This window comes from Delphinus delphis, chromosome 5 (assembly GCF_949987515.2).
Source record: "Delphinus delphis chromosome 5, mDelDel1.2, whole genome shotgun sequence".
Taxonomy (NCBI): Eukaryota; Metazoa; Chordata; class Mammalia; order Artiodactyla; family Delphinidae; genus Delphinus; species Delphinus delphis.
This window is the reverse complement of record NC_082687.1, coordinates 12,223,625-12,235,699: the sequence shown is the minus strand read 5'-3', so window position 1 is coordinate 12,235,699 and position 12,075 is coordinate 12,223,625. Positions and strand designations below refer to the sequence as shown.

The 12,075-nt window shown below is 36.7% G+C and overlaps 1 protein-coding gene and 1 pseudogene across 2 annotated transcripts in view; both read right to left on the bottom strand.

Annotated features, from left to right (window-relative positions):
* The window catches only part of GRID2 (glutamate ionotropic receptor delta type subunit 2), a 1,342,883-nt gene that overhangs the window by 656,799 nt on the left and 674,009 nt on the right, over positions 1–12,075 (bottom strand). The window lies entirely within an intron of this gene.
* LOC132425283 (nucleolar protein 56 pseudogene) lies at positions 5,878–6,405 on the bottom strand (annotated as a pseudogene).

Sequence of the window (12,075 nt, the reverse complement as noted above, 5' to 3'; positions counted from 1 at the left end):
AAGATGTGATTTATCCTGGAGAATAAATTCTCCAGGATAAATCAGAGAAGAATATTCTGTGTGCACTGGAGCAGAAAGTGTAATCTGCTGGTTTTGGATGTAATGTCCTATAAATATCAATTAAATCTATGTGATCTATTGTGTTATTTAATGCTTGTATTTCCTTATTAATTTTCTGTTTGGATGACCTCTCTGTTGGTGTAAGTGAGGTGTTAAAATCCCCCACTACTATTGTTACTGTTGATTTCCTCTTTTATAGCTGTTAGTGGTTGCCTTATGTACTGTGGTGCTCCTATGTTGGGTGCATATATATTTATAATTGTTATATCTTCCACTTCCATCATGTAGTGTCCATCCTTGTCTTTTGTAATATTCTTTATTTTAAAGTCTATTTTATATGTTATGAGTATTGTTACTCCAGCTTTCTTTTGATTTCCATTTGCATGGAATATCTTTTTCCATCCCCTCACTTTCAGTCTGTATGTGTCCCTAGGTCTGAAGTGGGTCTCTTGTAGACAGCATATATATGGGTCTTGTTTTTGTATCCATTCAGCAATCCTGTGTCTTTTGGTTGGAGCATTTAGTCCATTCATATTTAAGGTACTTATCGATATGTGCATTCCTATTACCATTTTCTTAATTGTTTTGGGTTTGTTTTTGAAGGTACTTTTCTTCTCTTGTGTTTCCCACTTAGAGAAGTTCCTTTAGCATTTGTTGTAGAGCTGGTTTCGTGGTGTGGAATTCTCTTAGCTTTTGCTTGTGTGTAAAGCTTTTGATTTCTCCATCAAATCTGAATGAGATCCTTGTGTGGTAGAGTAATCTTGACTGTAGGTTCTTCCCTTTCATCACTTTAAACATGTCATGCCACTCCCTTCTGGTTTGTAGAGTTTCTGCTGAGAAATCAGCTGTTAACCTTATGGGAGTTCCCTTTTATGCTATTTGTCATTTTTCCTTTGCTGCTTTCAATAATTCTTCTTTGTCTTGAATTTTTGCCAGTTTGTTTACTATGTGTCTCAGCGTGTTTCTCCTTGAGTTTATACTGAATGGCACTCTCTGCACTTCCTGGACTTGGGTGGCTATTTCCTTTCCCATGTTAGGGAAGTTTTCGACTATAATCTCTTCAAATATTTTCTCAGCTCCTTTCTCTCTCTCTTCTCCTTCTGGGACCCCTATAATGTGAATGTAGTTACATTTAATGTTGTCCCAGAGGTCTCTTAGGCTGTCTTCATGTCTTTTCATTCTTTTTTCTTTATTCTGTTCGGCAGCAGTGAATTCCACCATTCTGTCTTCCAGATCACTTATTCATTCTTCTGCCTCAGTTATTCTGCTCTTGAATCCTTCTAGTGTAGTTTTCATTTCATTTATTGTATTGTTCATCTCTGTTTGTTCTTTAATCCTTCTAGGTCTTTGTTAAACATTTCTTGCATCTGCTCGATCTTTGTCTCCATTCTTTTTCCGAGGTCCTGGATCATCTTCACTATCATTAATCTGAATTCTTTTTCTGGAAGGTTCCCTATCTCCACTTCATTTAGTTGTTTTTCTGGGGTTTCATCTTGCTCCTTCATCTGGTACATATAGGCCTCTGCCTTTTCATCTTGTCTATCTTTCTGTGAATGTGTTTTGTGTTCCACAGGCTGCAGGACTGTAGTTCTTCTTGTTTCTGCATCTGCCCTCTGGTGGATTAGGCTATCTAAGAGGCTTGTGCAAGTTTCCTGATGGGAGGGACTGGTTGAGGACTATTACTTTTATTAATTTTCTTAAATAGCTTTTGGTTTTGTTGATTTTTCTCTGTTGCTTTTTTGTTGTTGTTTTCTATATCATTGATTTCCACCCTGATGTTTATAATTTCCTTTTTTTCTGCTTAATTTGAGTTTAGTTTGCTCTTCTTTTTCTAGGGTAGAATCTGTGATCACAAATTTTAGACCTTTCTTTTGTTCTAATATAGATATTTAGTCCTTTACATTTTTTTAATGTACTGCTTTAGTGTAAACTTTTTCTGCTAAATTTCCCCTATTATTCATTTATGTTATTCACCTTTCCTGTTCGCATATTAAGTACAGTTATTTTTGTTGTTTCTTTCTGACAGTTCCAACATCTGGGGTAATTACCTACTTGTGTGCCAGTCTTCTGGATTAGACACTGTCTTCTCCAATGTTTGTTTGAAACCCAGTTCCTAGAATCTTGTAAATTCAATCATAGTTTGTTAATTACATTTAGACAGAGTTTAAGGATTAGAAAGAGTGCACTGCTTTGACTATCCCTAGGAATAATTTTATTTCTTTTACTAATATTTTATTCCTTAACAGCAATGACATTCAGGCACACTAATTGTATGAATAAAAAATAAATCACTCCTCTTAAGGGAACTTTCTTATAAGGCCCCTAGGCCCTGTATAAGCTCATACCTGGTCACAACTCTGAACCTAACCCTATTACATTCAGCCTTGCTCATTCTACTTTAGCCACACAGGGCTTTTTTTCTCTTCAGTGCAGCCTCTTTTCACTCTGTTTCTTTTGCCTGGGTGCTTTTTACTCATATATTCTTTCATCTTATTCCCTCATGCTAAGCCTATGCTATTGCAGCTTCTCTTTCAATAGCATCCCTGTTACTCTCTATCTCATGACTCTAATTTTTCCTTAACATTTTTCATCATCTTACTACACACCTATTTGTTTCTATATTTTCAGTCTTTCTTTCCAAGAAAATATAAGCTACAACAGAGCAGGAGCTTTGTCTCCTTTGCACAAAACCTAGAACAAAGATTAGTCTACATAGGTACTGAATGAATTGCATGAATGAATAATTGAATGAATGGTATAGTTGCAGTCTGATCTCCAAAGTGGATACAAAATAAGGTAGCTTACTTACATTACAAATTACACTACTACTTTTAGTCTTCATAGCACATTAATGTTACTCGAAGTCTGACTGTTTCATGGAAACAGTCTACTCTTGCTGATAAAGAAGAATCCTAAATGGAGTTGACAAAAGTAGCAGGGGAAAAGTGAGAAGAAGTTGTCCTTCATAACAAAGGTGTTGTTTAGCATTCCCTACATGCACTGTTTAGAAACATCAATATTCCTTTGTAATAGGACTAGCATAAATAAGTTCCATGAAAGCAGAGATGTTGTGCCTTTTTTTTTTTTTTTTACTCAGATGTTCTTGGCATATAGGGAATCTCAGTAAATATTTACCTCAGTAAATACTTCTTAAAAGCATGAATACAATATAATATGTAATAGATTAGAACATTTAATATGTCTTTAAAAACAATATTCTCCATGGATGCTTTTGTAGCAGTAATACATCAAATCCAGTCTGTTACCTCTTTAGTGTATAAACATTCATTTAAAAATTTAATATGATTAAAATAATAATTTAATAATGTGTATGTTTCAGATGATTTTAAACTAAACAGAACCTATGGTTTTTAAGTGAACTAAAATGGCTAATTGTATGCTTTATTGTAGCAAATATGAAAATTCATAATTTTCTAATGTAATATATTCCAATTAATTGCAAAACTAGTTTAATTTTCTTCTCAATCTTTAATATGTGATTTTATCTTGATCTGATTCAGACATATATTTGGCAACAGCAGCTAGATCACAGTTTTCCATTTGTGAATCTATCACCACTATTACAATTTATGGATAATCACATGTCACTTAGCATAAAATGCACTTGGATTTATTCTCTGCCAGGAAGTAATCTTTTACCATCTGCAGTTTGTTATCATATTCTAATTTCACTAATAATGCCTTTCAACATAGTATCAGAAGCATTTCTATTCCTGGGGAAAAAATGTCTATGTACTTTACAGAACTATGAAACAGTTCATAAGGTCAAAAACACTATTTAATAGTTAGCTTGGCCACTGCTAGCAGCAATTATGAAGTGAAAGGAGATAACTCCTGAAAAGCATGGAATAAAATGTGTGGCAACTTTTTCAAAAGACAGCTTCTCACTAAGTCATATGGCCTCTTTTATAAGTTTTTGTGTTCTGTTTTTTTTTTTGTTTTTTTTTTAAGCAGCACTGTGAAAGTTATTGGAAAGGTCTGTATTTAAATTTTTGTTGCTAATTTTTGTGTGCAAGTTACTTAAACATACAAAGATAATGTTTCTTCCAAGGGAAGATACAAAATCAAAACACTAGGCTAGCCTGACAATCTTCCTAATCATTGACACCAGCATGAAAAAATAACAACAACAACAAAAACCACCAAATAAGCATCCTGTATTTCTTTCTCTTTTTAATTTATTATTTATTTTATTTATTTTTGGCTGTGTTGGGTCTTCGTTGCTGTGTGTTGGCTTTCTCTAGTTGCAGCAAGCCGGGGCTACTCTTTGTTGCGGTGCGCGGGCTTCTCATTGCGGTGGCTTTTCTTGGAGCACAGGCTCTAGGCATGTGGGCTTCAGTAGTTGTGGCACGCGGGCTCAGTAGTTGTGGCTCACTGGCTCTAGAGTGCAGGCTCAGTAGTTGTGGTGCACAGGCTTAGTTGCTCCGCAGCACGTGGGATCTTCCCAGACCAGGGCTAGAACCCGTGTCCCCTTCATTGGCAGGCAGATTCTTAACCACTGTGGCACCAGGGAAGCCCAGCCAGCTGTATTTCTGCTATTGCCTAGAAACTGTTGCTTTCAGAGAGGGGAAATGTGTTGGCTCTATAATTTAGAAACCTAGGGTGTATGTGAAGAATCCTGATTTTTAGTTCTGGTTCAAATGTGAATCAGTCATCAGCCTTGGACAAGAATCACTTTTTCTTTCTGGGTTTCAGTTTCTTTTTCCATTAAAGGTGGTGATTAGACTAGATGGTTTCCCAGGAGACATCACACCAATATTTCTCTCTCTCTCTCTCTCCTTGCTTCTATTACTGATCAATCTTCCCTCTAGTTGGCACATTCTAACTTAATTGGTTGCATTTTGACCTAGAAATAGAAAATGGTTTTCTGTTTCTTAAAGTTGGCTTTACACACCTCTGTTTTGATTCATTTTAAGGCCATGTTTGTTTTCCTGTTTCCATGTTGGAGTTGGGAGCTTTTGTAAACCAGAATACTCTTACAAGCTTAAAATTACAAGGGTATAATGGCTTTTATTTATATATGCCTGTTTAAACTGCCCCAGCATTAAAAAAATTTTTTCCACTGTGTAAGGGTTTACGACTCTTTCAAAGAAAGGTTTATCTATTTGTAACAGAACCATTTTCTTCTGAATGTGTCTAACATATATACATAGAGACAGAGCACTAAATTTAACACCTTCTCTTCCCTCTTCCCCCTGTTCCCCCCATAAAAAAAGGAGGAAAGGGAATGTTCTAACATAATATTGTGATTACGGACAATTTTTCAGAGACAAAACAGACTAAGATATTAGGATTCATTTGGATTCACATCAAAGAAGAAATCTCTAGGAATACCATTTCTTATGATGACAGTCTCCTTCCTATGTCTTTCCATGAAACACTGCAGTGTTTTATACTTCATAGCACCTTCTCTGTCATACCACCCTGAACTATTCCCACAAATGATATCCAGGGAGATTGTTTTAATGAGACTTTGGGGCTCCAACTGCAAACAAATGTTTTATCCACATTGGTAATAATATAATGATATTTCCCATAATGTTAGAGATTTCATTTCAAAGCCATTGTTTTTAAATCTCTTTTTACCTTCAGAAATACCTATAAAGCAAATGGTGATCATTATACCCAATTTGCCTCATACAGCTTTTGTTAATCACAAATGAAAACATGTATGTGAGAGTCCTTTTCTTTTTTTTCTTTTTTTGACTCGTGAACTTGTTTTTATTTTTATTGGGCTATAGGGGATGGCTTGGGAAATATCTCTGTAAGTTATGCCCTACTAGGGAAATGTCCATTCTAATCTTCCTGGGAGGCGCTTTCAGAGCTTTTTCTTTTTCTTGGAGCTGCTGCTCTTGCTGGCAGCAGCCTCTTCAGGTCCACTGCTGAGAGGCTCCTCCTTGGAAGAGACTTTCCTCTTTTTCTTGGGGACCCTCTTCTTTCCTGACTCTTCAGGGTCACTATCTGGTTCCTCTTTGGGGAAAGATTTCTTCCTCTTGGTAAGACTTCACTGCCAGCTGTCTCTTCAAGATCACTAACCAGCTCCTCCTTAGAAAAAGATTTCTTTTTGGGGGGTTTGGAAGAGACAGATGGGTCTTCCATTCCATTCTGCTGAGGAGCTTCGTGGGGCTTTTGCTTTTCCTTCTTTTTGGGTCTTTCACTTGTCTCCTCACAGTCCTCCGGGGTACTACTGCTGTTTTCTGAAGACGCCAGGGCAATCGCAGCCAGCCCTTTCTTTTCCTTCTTCAAGTGTTTCTTCTCCTGTTTCTCCAGCTTCCTAGTAATCTCAGCCGCCGCTTCCTCTGCCTGAACTATTGCCTCCTTCATGACATCCAGATTCTTTGGTGGACTCTCTCCAGTCTCATAGAAGGACAGCTGCTCCTCAGCTTGTTCTCGAAGCTTCTCTCCAAATACACCAGTAGGTACCTCAGAGAAGCAATCAGTTCGTGAGGCAATACTGCATTTGTTTGCCAGGTATTGGGAGATGCAGCCTTTGTTCTTGGCAGCTGCTCGGCCAATGAAGGTAGAGTGGAAAATGAGTCCATATTTCGGGGTGTTACCCCTTGTCTTCAGGGCTCTCATGCCAAGCCACCACTCCCAGAGGCAGAGGGAAGGCATCCAATGTCACTGATCTGGAAAGTTGGTCCCTGTGCTGGGCCCAGGATATCACTCAGACACCAGGACTGGCCATGAAAGTCCTTTTTTAACAGCAAAGTAATGCAGTACTATAATTTGTATCACACTTATTCACAGGACTCTACTCTTTTACTTGAAGTAACCTGAAGTATAGTTTGAGGTAACAGATTACTAAAGATTATAATTACTTAGAGACAAATGTCTATAATCATTGATTCAATCACCTATTAAGGACATGCCCAAAGGAATACAACAGCAGTGTAATACAACGTGTCCACACTCCTTGGAAGCTTATGGTTGCCTGTAATAGTCTAAGCCACCCAATATTAATCAACAGTAGGCAAGATGTTTATTTAAAAGAAACTATATAGTAATCACTTAAAAAACTTTCCCTACTATTGATTTTTTGTTTTTTATTTTAATAACTTTTTAATTGTATTTTACTTTATATTATTTTATCTTTTTCTTTCTTTCTTTCTTTTCTTCTCCCTTTTATTCTGAGCCGTGTGGATGACATGCTCTTGGTGCTCCAGTCACACGTCAGGGCTTTGCCTCTGAGGTGGGAGAGCCAAGGTCAGGACATTGGTCCACCAGAGACCTCCCAGCTCCACGTAATATCAAACGATGAAAATCACCCAGAGATCTTCATTTCAACGCCAAGACCCAGCTCCACTCAACGACCAGCAAGCTACAGTGCTGGACACCCTATGCCAAACAACTAGCAAGAAGGGAACAGAACCCCACCCATTAGAAGAGAGGCTGCCTAAAATCATAATAAGGTCACAAACACCCCAAAACACACCACCAGACGTGGTCATGCCCACCAGAAAGACAAGATCCTGCCTCATCCACCAGAACATAGGCACCAATCCCCTCTACAAGGAAGCCTACACAACCCACTGAACCAAACTTAGCCACTGGGGGCAGACACCCAAAACAACGGGAACCACAAACCAGCAGCCTGCGAAAAGGAGACAACAAGCACAGTAAGTTAAGCAAAATGAGAAAGAGAAACACACAGCAGATGAAGGAGCAAGGTAAAAACCCACCAGACCTAACAAATGAAGAGGAAATAGGCAGTCTACATGAAAAAGAATTCAAAATAATGATAGCAAAGATGATCCAAAATCTTGGAAATAGAATGGAGAAAATACAAGAAACGTTTAACAAGGAACTAGAAGAACTAAAGAGCAAACAATCATGAAAACACAATAAATGAAATTAAAAATTCTCTAGAAGGGATCAATAGCAGAATAACTGAGGCAGAAGAACGGATAAGTGACCTGGAAGATAAACTAGTAGAAATAACTAACGCAGAGCAGAATAAAGAAAAAAGAATGAAAAGAATTGAGGACAGTTTCAGACACTTCTGGGACAATATTAAATATACCAACATTCGAATTATAGGCATCTCAGAAGAAGAGACAAAGAAAGGGACTGAGAAAATATTTGAAGAGATTATAGTTGAAAACTTTCCTAATATGGGTAAGGAACTAGTCAATCAAGTACAGGAAGCACAGAGAGTTCCAAACAGGATGAAACCAATGAGAAACACGCTAAGACACATATTAATCAAACTGTCAAAAATTAAATACAAAGAAAAAATATTAAAAGCAGAAAGGGAAAAACAACAAATAACATACAAGGGATTCCCCATAAGGTTAACAGCTGATCTTTCAGCAGAAACTCTGCCATTAAATATGGCAGGACATATTTAAAGTGAAAAAAGTGAAACAACTACAACCAAGATTACTCTATCCAGCAAGGATATCATTCAGATTTGACTGAGAAATTAAAACTTTTACAGAAAAGCAAAAGCTAAGAGAACTCAGCACCAGCAAACCAACTTTACAACAAATGCTAAAGGAACTTCTCTAGGCAGGAAATACAAGAGAAGGGAAAGACCTACAATAAAAAACCCAAAACAATTAAAAAATGGTAACAGGATCATACATACCGATAATTACCTTAAATGTAAATGGATTAAATGCTCCAACCAAAAGACATACAATGGCTAAATGGATACAAAAACAAGACCGTATATATGCTGTCTACAAGAGACCCAATTCAGACCTAGGGACACATACAGACTGAAAGTGAGGGGATGAAAAAAGATATTCCATGCAAATGGAAATCAAAAGAAAGCTGGAGTAGCAATTCTCATATCAGACACAATAGACTTTAAAATAAAGACTACTACAAGAGACAAAGAAGGACACAACATAATGATGAAGGGATCAAACCAAGAAGAAGATATAACAATTGCAAATATTTATGCACCCAACATAGGAGCACATGAATACATAAGGAAAATACTAACAGCCATAAAAGGGGAAATCAACAGTAACACAATCATAGTAGGGGACTTTAACACCCCACTTTCACCAATGGACAGATCATCCAAAATGAAAGTAAATAAGGAAACACCAGCTTTAAATGACACATTAAACAAGATGGACTTAATTGATATTTATAGGACATTTCATCCAAAAACAACAGAATACACTTTCTTCTCAAGTGCTCATGGAACATTCTCCAGGAGGGATCATATAGTGGGTCACAAGTCAAGCCTTGCTAAAATTAAGAATACTGAAATCGTATCAAGTATCTTTTCTGACTACGATGCTGTGAGACTAGTTATCAATTATAGGAAAAATTCTGTAAAAAATACAAACACATGGTGGCTAAACAATATACTACTTAATAACCAAGAGATCACTGAAAAATCAAAGAGGAAATCAAAAAATACCTAGAAATAAATGACAATGAAAACACGACAACCCCAAAACTATGGGATGCAGCAAAAGCAGTTCCAAGAGGGAAATTTATAGCAATACAATCGTACCTTAAGAAACAAGAAACATCTCAAATAAACAACCTAAACCTACACCTAAAACAATTAGATAAAGAGAACAGAAAAACCCCAAAATTTAGCAGAAGGAAATAAATCATAAAGATGAGATCAGAAATAAATGAAAAAGAAATGAAGGAAATGATAGCAAATATCAATAGAACTAAAACCTGGTTCTTTGAGAAGATAAACAAATTTGAAAAATCATTAGCCAGACTCAGCAAGAAAGAAAGGGAGAAGCTCAAATCAATAGAATTAGAAATGTAAAGGGAAAGTAACAACTGACACTGCAGAAATACAAAGGATCATGGGAGATTTCTACAAGCAACTCTATAACAATAAAATGGACAACCTGGAAGAAATGGACAAATTCTTAGAAATGCACAACCTTCTGAGACTGAACCAGGAAGAAATAGAAAATATGAACAGACCAATCACAAGCACTGAAATTGAAACTGTGATTAAAAATCTTCCAACAAACAAAAGCCCAGGACCAGACTGCTTCACAGGAAAATTCTATCAAACATTTAGAGAAGAGCTAACACCTATCTTTCTCAAACTCTTCCAAAATAGAGCAGAGGGAGGAACACTCCCAAACTCATTCTACGAGGCCACCATCACCCTGATACCAAAAGCAGACAAAGATGTCACACAGAAATAAAACTACAGACCAATACCACTGATGAACATAGATGCAAAAATCCTCAACAAAATACTAGTAAACAGAGTCCACCAGCAAGTGGGGTTTACTCCAGGAATGCAAGAATTCTTCAATATATGCAAATCAATCAATGTAATATACCGTATTAACAAACTGAAGGAGAAAAACCATATGATCATCTCAATAGATGCAGAGAAAGCTTTCGACAAAATTCGACACCCATTTATGAAAAAAGCCATACAGAAAGTAGGCAAAGAGGGAATTTACCTCAACATAATAAAGGCCATATATGACAAACCCACAGCCATCATCATCCTCAAATGTGAAAAATTGAAACCATTTCCGCTAACACCAGGAACAAGACAAGGCTGCCCACTATCACCACACTTATTCAACATAGTTTTGGAAGTTTTAGCCACAGCAGTCAGAGAAGAAAAAGAAATAAAAGAATTCAATTTGGAAAAGAAGAAGCAACGCTGTCACTGTTTGCAGATGACATGATACTATACATAGAGAATCCTAGATGCTACCAGAAAACTACTAGAGCTAATCAATGAATTTGGTAAAGTAGCAGGATACAAAATTAATGCACAGAAATCTCTGGCATTCCTATACACTAATGATGAAAAATCTGAAAGTGAAATTAAGAAAACACTTCCATTTACCATTGCAACAAAAAGAATAAAATACCTAGGAATAAACGTACCTAAGGAGACAAAAGACCTGTATGCAGAAAATTATAAGACACTGATGAAAGAAATTAAAGATGATACAAATTGATGCAGAGATATACCATGATCTTGGATTGGAAGAATCAACACTGTGAAAATGACTCTACTACCCAAAGCAATCTACAGATTCAATGCAATCCCTATCAAACTACCAATGGCATTTTTCACAGAACTAGAACAAAAAAGTTCGCAATTTGTATGGAAACACAAAAGACCCCAAACAGCCAAAGCAATCTTGAGAAAGAAATACAGAGTTGGAGGAATAAGGCTCCCTGACTTCAGACTACACTACAAAGCTACAGTAATCAAGACAGTATGGTACTGACACAAAAACAGAAATATAGATCAATGGAACAGGAGAGAAAGCCCAGAGATAAACCCATGCACATATGGTCACCTTATCTTTGATAAAGGAGGCAAGAATATACAATGGAGAAAAGACAGCCTCTTCAATAAGTGGCGCTGGGAAAACTGGACAGCTATTTGTAAAAGAATGAAATTAGAACACTCTCTAACACCATACACAAAAATAAACTCAAAATGGATTAAAGACCTAAATGTAAGGTCAGACATTATCAAATTCTTAGAGGAAAACACAGGCAGAACACTGTATGACATAAATCACAGCAAGATCCTTTTTGACCCACCACCTAGAGAAATGGAACTAAAAACAGAAATAAACAAATGGGACCTCATGAAACTTAAAAGCTTTTGCACAGCAAAGGAAACCATAAACAAGATTAAAAGACAACCCTCAGACTGGGAGAAAATATTTGCAAATGAAGCAACTGACAAAGGATTAATCTCCAAAATTTACAAGCAGCTCATGCAGCTCAATATCAAAAAAACAAACAACCCAATCCAAAAGTGGGCAGAAGGCCTAAATAGAAATTTCTCCAAAGAAGATATACAGATTGCCAACAAACACATGAAAGAATGCTCAACATCATTAATCATTAGCGAAATACAAATGAAAACTACAATGCGACATCATCTCACACCGGTCAGAATGGCCATCATCAAAAAAATCTATAAACATTTAATGCTGGAGAGGGTGTGGAGATAAGGGAACCCTCATACATTGTTGGTGGGAAAGTAAATTGATACAGCCACTATGG